We start from the raw sequence: 15,171 nt of genomic DNA, 5'->3' as shown, positions 1-15,171 counted from the left end.
CTTAATACTAACAGTACAAATGTCTACTACTAATAATACAACTATCTCCTACTAACAATACAACTATCACGATACACTATCCTAATACTAATAGTCTACTTCTAAAAATACTAACACTAATACAGATGTTCTAAGAATAACACAACTAATACACAGTAAAACTTTGTGTGTGTATATATATACAACAACAACACACAACCACAAAAAAAAAACCAACCAAAAGATACAAAGCCACTCCACTGTCACTGTCACAACAGTTCTATACAGAACTTTAGAATCTCTGATGTTATTGAGCAGTTCATACGAGAATTCTTCCTCGTAATAACGAATGGTGATCTTTCCACCCAGGCGATGTTGTCCCCACGGAGTTAGGGGTGCCTCTTTACATGGATGCCACGGCTGTGTTCATCCTACGATGTGCCACGGAGACGAAGATACTTCTCTCCTTACGTTGGGTCGGAGAACTTCTCTCCTTACGTGATGTTGGAGGTTGTTACTTCCTCCTACGTAATATCGGAGGTTCTTCCCTCCTACGCACTCTAAGGTTAACCGGCCAGTTCCGGGACACTACAATGTAATATACGCAATTACAGTCACTGAGGTATGTGTCACTACCTCACAATACATACAGCCATGCACCAATACTCCGATTTACATATTACTGAGTTGAACTGTTTATACTTTGATCATGTTGTGGTTATTTGTTACAGTGGCTTTACGCTATTACCATCAATATGTGTATATAATTACGTTTGGAAAAAATACATAACTCAAAATTCTATCCTCTAAAATACAATTCAACATGAAACAATAAATGTAAAAACTTACGCCAACCAGAGTAGAAGTCTCCCACAATATTAGTCCATGCCTTACATGACCATGCTGATTCTGGCTGACTGTACAAATTATTACCCTGCCCCGCTATTTAAACTGACCCCAAAGCCCAAGCTACCCCTGACCTCCCTATTGTTACACCAATTAACTCCCCAGCTATCAGCCGTACCCAGTCACGCTTCCCTGACCCTAACCTGTTCCCATAGTATTACCTGACAATATCTAAAAACAACTCGCTAAGCTTAATATACTAATGTAACCATACCGTAATACATCTATCTGAAGTACTAACATATAATTAAAATATACAAGATTATCTGTGATCTTGACACAGTCTGATCATCAAAATCCATATCATCAACTTCCAAAGCCCTGCATTATCATGGATGATCTGAACGGTGAGGTGAGGTGAAATTGTGTTTAACGTCGCGTCCAAGATTATTGCACTTCTATAGGGACGGACATGCATGTACGTGTGAGTGTGGGTGTGTGCCTGCTTGTACTAGTCTGGACTGATGCTGATTTTTAGTGCTAACCCAATTAGATACCATGCTGCAGTTTAGCATGAATACCCCACTCAGACACAAGATACTGACTCCCAGCCGACCAGTCCTTGTTTTAGCCCCTTAATGCCGAGCGCCAGACAGGGTAACAACAAGTACCATCTTTTAACGTCTTTTGGTATGACGCGGGCGGACGCTCTATCACTAGACCACGGAGGCGGTTGATCTGAAAAAAAACCAACCTGCTGTGGGTGAGTACAGATGCTAAAATTTAAAGGAAAAATCATTGAGGATTTTCTTTCTGACATTAACTTATGTATCTTTAATGATGATTCCAGACCTTATTTACATGAAGCCACTGGAACGTATTTTGCCCTCGATCTGTCACTCACAGACTCAAACTTGTACAATGAGTGAGTTTATGCTTTACGTCACATCGGCAATATTTCAGCCATATCGTGACGATCTTGTACAATCAGTTTGTATGGTCAGTCCATGATGACCTCTGCGGGAGTGATCATTTTCCTACTATTCTTAAAACTGTTAACCCTAGTGATGAGCCACCATCATCCAGGTGGAACTTTACCAAGGCTAAATTGTCCTTATATGAGGTACTGTGTATTGGCAACATAAAACATGACATTTGCAAGAATATTCCAGATCCGACAGTTGTTTTCGGACATACTGAATGACATTGCTGATCAAACCACTCCGAATTCCTCTGCAAATCCCCACATTCGTAGAGCATGGTTCACAACTGAATTCAAACAGGCCAGAAAGTGTATGAAGAAAGCAGAAAATATTTTCGCCAACATCCTACAGTCCATAATTTAGATAAGGATAAAATTACAAATGCCAAGGCACGAAGTGCTTTTAAACAAAATAAGTGACAATCCTGATATCGTTTTTATCCGTTGGCTTTATCCTGCCGAGAAACCCTCCCATGGTGTGATAATATAAATTATCTACCGATGGCACCTTCTCTCGATCGATATTCAATTCTATAAGCACTTATTACATTAATGTACTTTCAGGTTCCATTGCCTTTTATCTTAACATTGAATAGATCACACATTTCCGTGGTTCACTTCATATTGCAGGAAGTGGAAATGTAAATAATACGTCTGACTTGTGAGCAAAGCGTCAATAAACAATGTTTTGCAAATACTCAGTTTATCAGTACAGCGAGATTGTTTCCTTGACAGCGATGACATTACCATTTCCAGTACTGGTGCATAACTGCATAATTCAATATAAACTTAAAGCCCTCTGCTCACAGAAGGTGGGGGCAGGTATGTTAACAGAAATAGAAATAGGCATCTGTTTATGAAGCATTTACCTAGATGATCAAATGATCCTGGCGTTTAATTCCCTGATTAGGATCCGTGTGCACTCATATCCCAGCACATGCGGCAGCGTATTATCCAATCATAGTCACTGTCTGCAGTAACCTAAGCAACAGCTAAATGGAATAACACCTGCATATCAATACATGTCATTGCGAACATCACCACCGAACACTGACATCATGTTTTTCATGTCCGCGATAACACTGTCACTGCTCTTCATCTTATCAGGAGCTAGTGTCTCCAATAGAACCCAGTTGACATTAAGAAGACTGAAGATATATCTCCAAGGGGAAATTGCTAATGATGGCATCAGTATCATCTCCGATAAGAGACAGGTTAACATAAGTATTTTGCCAATGTCCATCTCCAGTCTCAATGCAGCCAAACAGACATTCGCTTTCAGTGCGGGGGTCGTCATGACGTGGTTCGACACGGGTCTGGCTTGGAACAAAACTGATTATGATGACATTGAACTTGTGACTATCTCTGAGAAGTTTGTGTGGATACCTTTGGTGGTTGTCCCAAACGGGATTGACAGCATTGTACCTATTTCAATTCAATCTCCAGAACGTTCTAGTAATGGAAGAGCAGTACTTGTAATCACTGACAGTTTCAAGACCAGTTGTCAAATAGACATCACTCGGTACCCATTTGACCAGCAGCGATGTAGCATCCTGTTCGCGCCTGCAAATGACCTTAATCTTGTGGTTGATATCACTGGCTCTATTATTACGGGATTACCTACTTTCTTTATTGAGAACAGTGAATGGGAGTTGGTTGACATACTTGCCAAGACTGTAGACGCCCAAATGAAACAGATATCAAGTCTGGTATCGTTTGAGTTCTTGTTGAAACGCAAGAGCATGTTCTATATAGTGAGTATCATCTTTCCTATGGCTCTTCTCTCTCTGCTCAACGCCTGTGTGTTCCTCCTACCAGCTGACTCTGGAGAGAAGATGTCCTACCTCATCTCAATATTTGTGTCCTATGCAGTGTTCATGAACTTCGTCAATGACTCGATCCCCAAGTCTGGAGACGTGTGTCGACTGTCTGTGTACCTGACCCTCATCCTCTGTCAGAGCTGCCTGGCTATCATCACCACCATGGCCACACTCAACGTCCGCAATAATGGTCACCTATTTCAGACCAAGACAGATGTACAGCCAGAACACGACCTTGTAAACACGAAAAGCACTGAACGTCCGTCAAAGGTCCGCCGCTCAGACCACGTTTTGTTCGTGGTCTTCCTGCTTCTGGCACTGATGTCCCTGCTAGTGTTTTGTGTATAAGGCGACATTTGTCTGGAGCCCTGGCACTGATCATGATGTCCCTGCTGGTATAAGAAGGAACTCGTCCGGAGCTCGACGTCTGATCTCCTCCCCCCCCCCACCCTCCCCCCCCCCCTCCCCCCCCCCCCCCCCCCACTGTGTTAGGGAATGCCTCCGTTATGATAAGCTTTTCAAACGTGGATTTGCAGTGATTTAATGTGACACGTCGATTCCTTCAGTAATTATTTACTCTGTGATCAGTGGCATGTGTGTAGGCTAGTGTGACTCTCTTGTTGCCTTCTATGTGACTTTCTGCACCATGTGCTTACAGTGAGTACTATGTTGTTTAAAATGATTTGGGAAATTAGAAAGTTTGATTAGCAGTACTGTCATCAATATTCAAAACCATTACAACCTGCAAATGATCAAATCAGCCATGACATGAAAACACACACAAAACGATTGTAATTTTATCTTGGCCAAACATTTGGTTTTCGGATTTTCATGTACCAGCGGTAGGCTTTGTGATCAAAAGAGAAAATAAATGTAGCTACATCCCGGCTATTTATTGGATTATCCAATTTGAGATTTATGTACGTTAACGTTAGATGGTCTATGAGTACAGAATACCAGAGGACTACAAATTTAGCTCATTTAGCATTTATACAAATATTCCCTTTTCTTTTCTTCCATGTCTTTTGGTTCTATCTGTTTTTTAAATAAATTTATTCGTACTTCTTGTTTGTATCACGTCACATGTGGACATTTCCAAATTTGACGCATCAATGAGTAAACATGATGTCCGACGCAATTATCTTTATGGTGTTGTGCAACATGTTCCTGTGTGTTTTCTTGTGAACAGTTGATTTGACTTGCATGTGTTTGTGGCGGGCGTGGGACACGCTTACCTTTTTGCGAACACTTGTACTTTAAAGGGGCACTGATCTAAAGCAATTCCCTAGGACTGGTTGTTGCCTTTGTTATTGTTTTTTCCCCGTAAGCACCCGGATGATACGCAACGCAACTGAACGTGACAAGAGACTGGGCTACCGTCTGCAAGGACAGCAAAATAAACTTGGAGGCAATATTTGTTTTACCCATTATTAAACACTGATTGGTTAACCGTGATCTATAAAGATTTCGACAAAGGGCGCATGTTAATTAATTTCTTCAGCCTAAACAAACAGACAATAAGAACGGCGGAGATCATCGGTTGTCGTCATTTGGAAATACCCCTGATTGTTATCGTTTAAAAAAAGTATCAATGCAGTGAAAGCATTTTCGGATTTCGGATTTCGGATTCCGTCGATAATACGATTACTACTCCCTTGTTGTCATCCTCGTTTTCTGGTATACCCCTACACTTGCGTATTTGTCGTCATTCACTTGATGCTCAGTTAATGAATTCATTACAGGTATAATTGGTGGTAGCACCACTCTGAATACACGAGGAAGCTTCCCATTTGGCATTTATAGTGTCTGGGGTAATTATTCAATCTAAATCCAGCTTTGAAGTGAGGTGAAATGTGTGTTATGTAAATATGCACGTGGCACCCCAGCAAGAGATGAATGATCAGTTGATTTACTTTTTTTGTAAATCAGCGGATCGTTCGTAGTCATCAAAGGATTAACAGAAAATACTGTACATTGATTGATTAATCGCTGTTATCTTGCACAGTGGATAGTGTCAAAAGTGAGTATTTACATGTCTAGGTTTACTAAAACAAAGGGAATATCCTCATATCCTTGCGTGAAGTGCCGATGTAAAAACAACATACTTTGTTCAAAGGGTTAACCGACAATACGTTCATTAATTGCTCATTGATATCTAACTCAATGGATTTTTCTTTAGGAACCGTGGACGTTATGAAAATAGTTGTCACGTGGGCTTTCTCAGCCGACCTATGAGACTTGACACCTATGTAAAACACCTGAAATATATTATAGTCATGTTGTAAAATGTGATTCTCTCAGGCAATTTATAAAATGTGTGAATATTTCAGTGATTTTAACTGAAAAATCTGTCCATTTCTTTAACAGATAGACCAAAATTGATTAAAACGATCAATAGGGCCTAAAAACATCACAATAGATTATTATGTAGGATTAGAAGCCGAACAATATAGAAATGTACTTTTCATCGTAACATTTTCAGTCTCTTGGTGATGATATTAAACATAAAAATGTTTGGAATTCGTTGTCATAATAATACAGATGGACATATTTTTCAGTCAGTTTGTAAAATAACTGAATATTCAGGCGTTAAACAAATTTCCTAAGTGTAAAATTTTGCACATTTTGACTGTAAAAATATAAACACGATAAAATAAGCAATGCTAAAAAGAAAAATTTACTTTGTGTAGCAAGTCAAAATAGTGTAAACGAAAATCGCACAATTACCAAGCAAGTGACTTATCAAAACTTCGTCACCGTTACCGATGCTACCCACAACGATACCTACATTTCCTTATTATTTCCAAAACTGAATTTCATTTTGTTGATGTGACCATACGCCCTTATACTATCAATAAAAGTCACAAATTCGCCTACGAATTGCGCAGCACAGGTTGCGAACTAGTCTAGGTCTCTGCAATATCATCCGGGTACTCACGGGAAAGAACAATAACAAAGTAAACAACCAGGCCCGGGGAATTGTTTAAGATCAGTGCCCCTTTAACTATTTGATTGTGATTTATTAACATGTGATCGGGATTTTGTCAGAATCAACTCTGCTTTTTGGCGAGATTTCTTACGGATATGGAATGAGTATTGTTGCTTTTATTTGTAATTCAATGTGGGATAGATTAATTGTAGTAAGTTTCACTGCCGGTAGAGTTATCCCGTGTGCTTTTTTAAGTTTCAATGCTATTCCCTCCCATCCCAATGTTTTCTAAGGTGTCACCTTTGCACTATATTATATACTCAACAACAAAAGTTCCTGTGACACCAATATTTTAGTGTATTTTTCAAACAAGTTTGGTTTTCAATATTGTAGTACATGTATGGAATCAAGTCACAAAAACGCAACTGCTACAGAAAAGCATGCAGTCCATGCAAAAGTTGACTTTTATGCAAGCCCCATGCATTTCACTACCCACGAATGGGTATAAATACATGTGCGTTAACGGGATTCCATATGCATTATTTAGCATCGTGCTGTCAACAACCACTCAGAAAAACAACAGAATGACGCAAATATTCAACGTAACGAAACGCAACACCTGTCCGAAAATTAGCGTCTGCGAGCCATTGGTATGCTTGAAGCAGAATCGAGTCAACGTGATGTTGCAAGACAATTTAACATCCACAGAAAATCCCATTTGGTGTTTATGGCAACGTTGGCAACAGACGAATGCAGTCACAGACCATCCTCGAAGTGGCAGGCCACGCGTAACCAATAATCAGACAACCGGATTCGAACAACACACCTACGAAATCGATTCCAGCCAGCAACAGTGACTGCATGAAGCATCCCTGGCCTTCGACGAATATCTTCACAAACCGTACGTCGTCGCCTCAGATGTGCAGGGATTGTCGCCAGAAGACCCACCAGACGTCCCATTTCGACAGGAAACCACCGTCAAGCACATCTACAGTAGTGCAGACAGCGTCTACGCTAGACGGCCATGCAATGGAGACAAGTTCTATTCACTGACGAGTCTCGTTTTCACCTCAGCCACAGCGATGGACGGATTCGAGTGTACCTGCGTCGAGGTGAACGTTACGTCAATCATTGTATCATAGAAACGGCCGGCCTCATATTGTTCGACTTGTTCAGGATTCTCGTCAACAAAACAACGTGAATGTCATCCCCTGGCCGGCTCTATCCCCTGATCTCTCACCAACCGAGCACATGTCGGATGAGATGGATCGGCGACTTCGACGTCAACCACGTGTTCCACAGACACTCAAGGAACAGTAGATATGGACAGATATCCCACAGCTATTGATTTGTAAATTGACATTTTGGCATGTTCATGTTTTTGTTATGAAATCACGCATTTTCTGAAGTCAGTATGGCAAATGAAACCATTTGAACACTTACGGGAGTCTTTTTCTGTTGCAAACCGAAATTGTTTCAGACTTGGTAAAAAACATAACTTTGCATTAAATATTATTCAATGTCACTGTTGTTCAGTATATATTGTGGTACGATTCAGCTGCAATCCAAACATAGGAGGGGCGCAGTATAAAAAGAGCCATCTGCTTGGTTTATAAGTTTTATCTATTTGAGTTAAGACCTTCACAATTTGATACGTGACGAATTCCTTTATTGTCAACATTTTAGCGGATGTCGAGATTAGATATGGCCTGATATTTCACAGCAGATTGTGTTGAAACATTTTGTTTCAACAACCCTAGCAAGTATTAAAATGAGGAATGGCTTACCCCCTGTCTTATAAACTTAGTCGTCACAGTCTCTTTGTTGAAGACAGCATCAATTTTAATGCCTAATTATATCGCTACGCATATTATGTTATTCTGAAGGTGAAGACAGGTAGCCGTAGGACAATTTGTTACCAGAATATAAGTTCTATAAAAAGAGTGAGGGAGTGAGTGAGTCGAAATTTAACGTCACGTAGGCAATATTTTAGCAATGTCGTAACGAGAACGTAGCCATTGAAAATACAGATATTCTCAGCTTGAATAAAACCTATTAGCGATGGAAGTATAATAAGTAGACGAACACAGTTTCGATTGATTTTAAAACTAACTGAGAGCATTTGAAAGAATGAATTCAACAATACAATATATAAATGGGTTATAGATCACCAGCATCTACAGTTACGCGCCATACTAGGGGCCGTGGGGACTATAAAACAAATATAATACGTTTAAAACTGAGGTATCAATAAATGTACTTTGAATTATGAGTTCTTACATACATTAAAAACCCAATAAACAAATGAGAACTAATACTATTATAAAGACCCTTAATAGATGAAGATTTGAAATACGTATCCCTTGTGATGGAAAAATCAACGATGCCGTTTTGGCCAGTGGCACATTAATTATTTAATTTAAGAATTTCGATTAAAAGTCGATGTTTGGAAGACTGATTTTTAATTGCATGTAGACAGGAAAGAGAGTCGGAAAACATATGTAAATTGTTTATGCTTTGATTGTTTACTTATGTATTTTAGTCCTGTGAATATGGCCTTTATTTCGGCCATAAAAATGGAACAGTTATCTGGTATGATATAGCCCGTGATCTAATGACAGTTGCGCTGGCAACTGCGTCAACATCCTTGGATCCATCTGAAAAGTTTTGTAGGTATTGTAAAATCTGTTTTATTGATTATATTGATAAATTAGTTGATTTGTTTCAGAATTCCTTAGTTCAGTTAATGTATGATCCACCTCTGGTTTTACTAAATGCCAGAATGGTGGAGAAGACGAAAGAAAAGTGGGGGTTATATTGTCAAGATTTATTTTAGCCGCAGATTAAAAACTCAGTCACATGCTGGATTCGAGTGAGTAGAACGTAATTTATAGATATACTGCAAAGATTATTTAATGCGACGGCGTTTAACGTATGGTTCATCCGCTCCCACATACAAACTATTAATTGGGTTGAAGTAGCGTAAAATTATTGTCCCCCTAAGAGGGTACGTAAGTCCCATATCATTCGAACTATTTTTCTGCATGCCTAGTTTTTAAACGTAGAATATTCGTCATTTTAATCTTTGGCTCAATTGGTACACTGTCCCAAGTGACTGAAGGGATTATATAAATCCTGCCGGGGTCCATCCAGGAAGCAAAGGCACTGTAAGTCCCCATGGTCCCTAGTATGGTGATCTCCCTTTAGTTACTGACGAGCTCTAGCCCATTTTTATATTGTGTTGTTCACTAATACTTATGCCTTTTATATATTCTCAACTACTTTTAAATCGACTCTGTGATTTTCTAGATATTGTACTGTCCATCGTTTACAGCTTTTTATATTGTCGAAATATATGAATTATTAATGTACTTTTCGTCACGATATGGCTGAAATACTGCCGATGTGACGTTAAATCTTAACTCACTCACTCACTCTGCCTGAAGGCGGTGGCTCATGGGCCAAACTGGTTATACAGACCGCTGATTTCTTTGTTTTTATAGGAAAATGCCATGGTCCGAACCAGCCTGATATATTAACAACATCTATTCACGTCTTATTTCTGGAGAAACATCGTCCTTGTTGACCCTCGATGGCGGATGGGGAGCAGGGATGTGAAATAATATGTTCATACCATGGCTAACAGAACACCCACTGGTTCATCTCAAGCTAATAAAAGTTTCTTCATCATCTCCAATAATTAAAGAATCTAGGGCAATGTTCTAAGTCATTTCAACTCTAGGTGACAGTTCTTTAAAACTCAACCCGTTTGCATACGCAAAGTGCCTGTGGTGAGCTTAAACATTTCCCGTGGTGGATTAAGCAGTATGCAATGTGCAAGGAGACAGCAATCTGTTTGTCTGTTTGTTGTTAAACGCCGCACTAAGCAATATTCCAGCTTTATGACGGCGGTCTGTAAATAATCGAGTCTGGACAAAACAGTCTAGTGATTGACATGAGTATCGATCAACGCAATTGGGATACAATGACATGTATCAAACAAGTCAGCAAGCCTAACCACCAGATCACGTTGCGCCTTTTACGGCAAGCATGGGTTGCTGAATACCTATTTTACCCCGGATCTTCACGGGTCTCAGAAGTTTGTTAATACACTTGTTGTAAGTACACGGGTTGTTGTCTCAGTGCACAAGACACTGAACTGTAGTGGGGGAATCGTTCGAGATCGAGATTGCTGTCTGTCAGACTTGACAGAAGAAGAGATAGAAGAACTAAAAACTCTATGTGTCACCGCAGTTGAGCGGTTAACCCCAAAATCAGAAGATGGAAATATTATCAATACCCAAACTTACCGTTCCACTTTTTGTCTTACAACTCTTCCATAAGTCCATAAAAGCAGGTTACTTTAACATCGGAGTTGAGGTCTATGTTCCAAATCCAGTCTGATGTTACAAGTGTCAAACACTCGGTCATGGGGCCAAAACTTACACTAACAAGGCAAGGTGCTTCTAGCTTCAAACTGCAATGGAGAGCACTTGTCCTCCTTAAAATCCTGTCCTGTTTTTGATCGGGAAACCAAAATATTGAAACTCAAGCATACCAACAACATCTCTTACACCGTGGCGGGCGGTCGGGTAGCCTAGTGGTTAAAGCGTTCACTCGTCACGCCGAAGACCTGGGTTCGATTCCCGACATAGGTACAATGTGTGAAGCCCATTTCTGGTGTCCCCCTCCGTGATATTGCTGGAATATTGCTAAAAGCGGCGTAAAACCATACTCACTCACTCTTACACCGTGGCAAAACAGTTACTCATTCCGTCCCAAACACCTTCTAAAAGCTATTCAGCTGCCGTCTCTTCTTCACCAGTTTCAGTTACCAAAGTAACTATGGTCTCCATACAATACCATCTCTCTTCTATCTCTTGGTTGGAGAATGACCAAATTACCATCAATGACACCATTCAGGCTTCTCAAAACTCTCCAATGATACCGACATCTGCCATCCAAAACAAAACTTTCAATCAATACCGTCTGATCAAATATCACCACTTAGAACCAGAACCAAACCCTGTAACCGAAATAGGAATATTTCAGGCTGAAGCCCATTTATCAAAAAGGCTAAAAAGCAGAATAGGAGAAAAGCCAGGACACCCCAACACTTGGCGGTGCCTTCTCCTGTTAAACATCTGTTGAGGTTCATAAATCCGTTTGAGCCCCTGGAGATGGACCTCACTCCCACACAGCAAGTCCTTGGGAGTAGACGTACCTCCTGCTCTATATCCCGAGTTGAGCAAGTCAATTCATACAATGGGTGAGTGAGTTAGTTGGGTTTAACCCCGCTTTTAACAATATTCCAGTTATATCGCGGCGTGTCAGTTTAATGTGGGAGGAAAGACCGAAGTGATGCAGGTCTAAGTCGTTTATCACTTCGGTGAAACCCACGAGCACGGGTAGTGTGCTGACAAACCTAGAAACATAATCGGGGCGAGCCGGGATTCGAACCCACAATCGTAGGTTTCTGGCAATCACGCACCTCTGCACAGCGAATCGCGGCGCCTTAGACGACTTGGCCAACCGTGCCCCCAATCAAACAATGGAATTGCAGAGGTCTCCGACTAAATTAAAATGGTCTCCAACTCCAACAAGATTTTATACCATCAGCTTTATGTCTTCAAGAAACCGACTTGAAAAATACCGATCAAATCGACATCAGGCAGTTTAATTCCAATCATTTCGTTTCACCTCCAGTGGTTAAGGCCACTAGGGGTTCTTCAGTGTTGGTGAGCAAGGTGTCATTTACAGTCCTGTTCCTTTCGATACTCCCCTCAAAGCCGTTGCTTTCTGAATAACATTACACATTATTGTCTTTACTTTGTGTTCTCTATTTACTCCTCCATCTTCGTATATTCAGCCAAATGATCTTCAAGCACTATATGACCAGCTTCCTAAGGTCTGTATCTGAGTGGGGATTAGAATGGACATAATCCACTATGGGGAAGTGATCATACCAGCAGTAAGGGAAAGAGACCAGAAACGTTTATTTCCAACAATGCTTTTTTCCTCTGAACTCTAAAACATATTTACATCCTGGCACAGGTACATACTCTTGATTTGTCCATTACAGACTCTATGACTTGGTTGATGCATGTCATGGATCCAAATTGCGTGGGACCGCCTCCATGGTCTAGTGGTAGAGCGTATACCCGGAGAGCGGAAGGTCCGGGGTTCGATACCCGACCGCGTCATACCAAAAGAAGTTAAAAGATGGTTCCTTCTTGTTACCCTGTCTGGCGCTCGGCATTAAGGGGCTAAAACAAGGACTGGTCGGCTTGGAGTCAGTATACAGTGTCTGAGTGGGGTATTCATGTTAAACTGCGGCATGGTATCTCAATGAGCTAGCACTATAAATCGGCATCAGTCCGGACTAGTACAAGCAGCCACACAAACACACACACGTACATGCACGTCGCTATATAAGCGTAATAATCATGGACGCGACGTTAAACCCCATTTCAACTCACCTCACCAAATTGAGTGGACCAATGCTCATGATATTGCTCGGGGGTACGAGTAGCCCAGTCGTCTAATGCGCCGCGGTTCGCTGCGCAGAGGTGCGTCCCTTGGGCACGCCAGAAACCTATGATTGCTGGAATCTCGGTTCGCCCCGATTATGTTTTTAGGATTGTCAGCGCCATACCCGTGCTCGTGGCTTTCAACAAAGTGGTAAACGTCCGAGACCTGCATCACTTCGGTCTTTCCTCCCACATTAAGCTGGCACACCGTGATATAACTGGAATAATGATAAAGAAGAGTTAAACCCAACGCACTCATGATATTAATCACTGGACTGTCTAGTCCAGACTCGATTATTTACAGACCGCCGTCATATAGCTGGAATATTGCTGAGTGAGGCGTTAAACAACCAACCAACCAACCATTACAGACTCTAATCTGTTGAATGAATTTGAGTGGTGAGTTCACGATGACCTCTTTTGGAGTGACCACTTTCCAACCTTTCTAAAAACGTTTACCCCATCTGATGTTCCTCTATGATCAAGATGGAACTTAACGAAGACAAAGTTGCCTTTGTTTGGAATACTGTCCTCAAACAAATTAACACCTGATTTGTTTACCAACCGTTACGTTCCTGATCATGTCCAAATACTCTCTGATGAACAAAATTGCTGATGAATGTATTCCAAAGTTCTCTGCAATTCCACACATCCGTAAACCACAATGACTGCAAACAAACAAGCAAGGACGGCACGGAAAATGACAGAACACAATTTCCGTTGCCACCCCATGATACATAATTTGAATACCGTCAAAATTTAATTTCTATCTTTATTGTAAATAAACGCCGACGTCTTGACAAACTTATGTCTCAAAAATATACTTACCATGTCTAATGTATGGAACATGATTCAGAAAATACAAGGTAAGGGTTCCAAATCCAGCATCCACCATCTCAAGAATGAGGATGTACTACTAACGGATAAATCTGATATTGCCAAAAAACTTGGTTAAACTGTGGCTAAAAATTCTTCCTCAACGAACTATGCAGAAGCAGCACTCAACAAATCTGTAACACCTCTTCTGATTATAAAACCACACCAAGAACCCAAGATGAGAGAATCACACCGTCAAGCATGTCCAGCTTAACTGTGTTGATTTTTCCATCACAAGTGATAATCCATAAAGGATATTTATGAAAATATTAGTTCTCTTTTAATTATTTGGTTTTTAAAAGAAAAAGAATTGTATAATAAATTTTGATCATATGTTTTGTATGAAATAAAATACCTTTAAAATTGGTATAATGAATTTCTATCTGAGTTTATATAAGTGGCTATTTCATCGAAGCGGGTTGAAGTAGTGTAAAATTATTGTTCCCCTCGTTTGTTCGTGTCAAATGAATATTTTGCTTACTATTCCTTTAAGCGTAGAATATTTGTAATTTTAATTGTGGATAACATTACGTACAAACGCCAGCCTCTGAAATATTGCTGGGATCCATGCAGGTAGCAAAGGTACTGTAAATAAGGCGACAAAACGCTTTCAATATCCAATAGAAATCTCTGCATAAAGCAGATTCGATTGACAAATTCCGACTATATCATAAGCATTTCATAATGAATCACTAACAAATAGTTATGATACCTGGTATTCGCAACCACCACCCCCCCCCCCCCCCCCCCCCCCCCCCCCCCCCCCAGGTATGGCGATCTACCTTTAGTTGCTGGCGATCTACAGCCCTTTTTTATATTGTATTGTGGAATATAGTGATATATTTTTATAGTTGTAAGCTAGTCTTAAGTTTTAATCTGTGATATTCTAGTTATTTACTGTCCATCGATGACAGGTTTTTATTTAGTCTTAATATATGTATTCTTAATGAATAACCTCTCGTCATAATATGGCTGAAATATTGCCGATGTTACGTTAAATGTTAAACTTACTCACTCACTCTGTATTAACCCCAGCTTTAATTTCATATTTAATCGTATGTAGGTGTAGTAACGTCCGTGTCAGCACCAGGTTCATTTAATTGCGTTGTCTGTGTAATGCCTTTGCACAAATTGAAGTGCATACCACATATATTCTCAGGCAATGGCATTAATCAATTCGTTGGCCATACATTAATGCGTATTTACGTT

This window comes from Haliotis cracherodii, unplaced genomic scaffold, assembly GCF_022045235.1.
Source record: "Haliotis cracherodii isolate W230 unplaced genomic scaffold, xgHalCrac1.p SCAF_13, whole genome shotgun sequence".
Classification (NCBI taxonomy): Eukaryota; Metazoa; Mollusca; class Gastropoda; order Lepetellida; family Haliotidae; genus Haliotis; species Haliotis cracherodii.
This window is presented reverse-complemented; position numbering follows the sequence as displayed.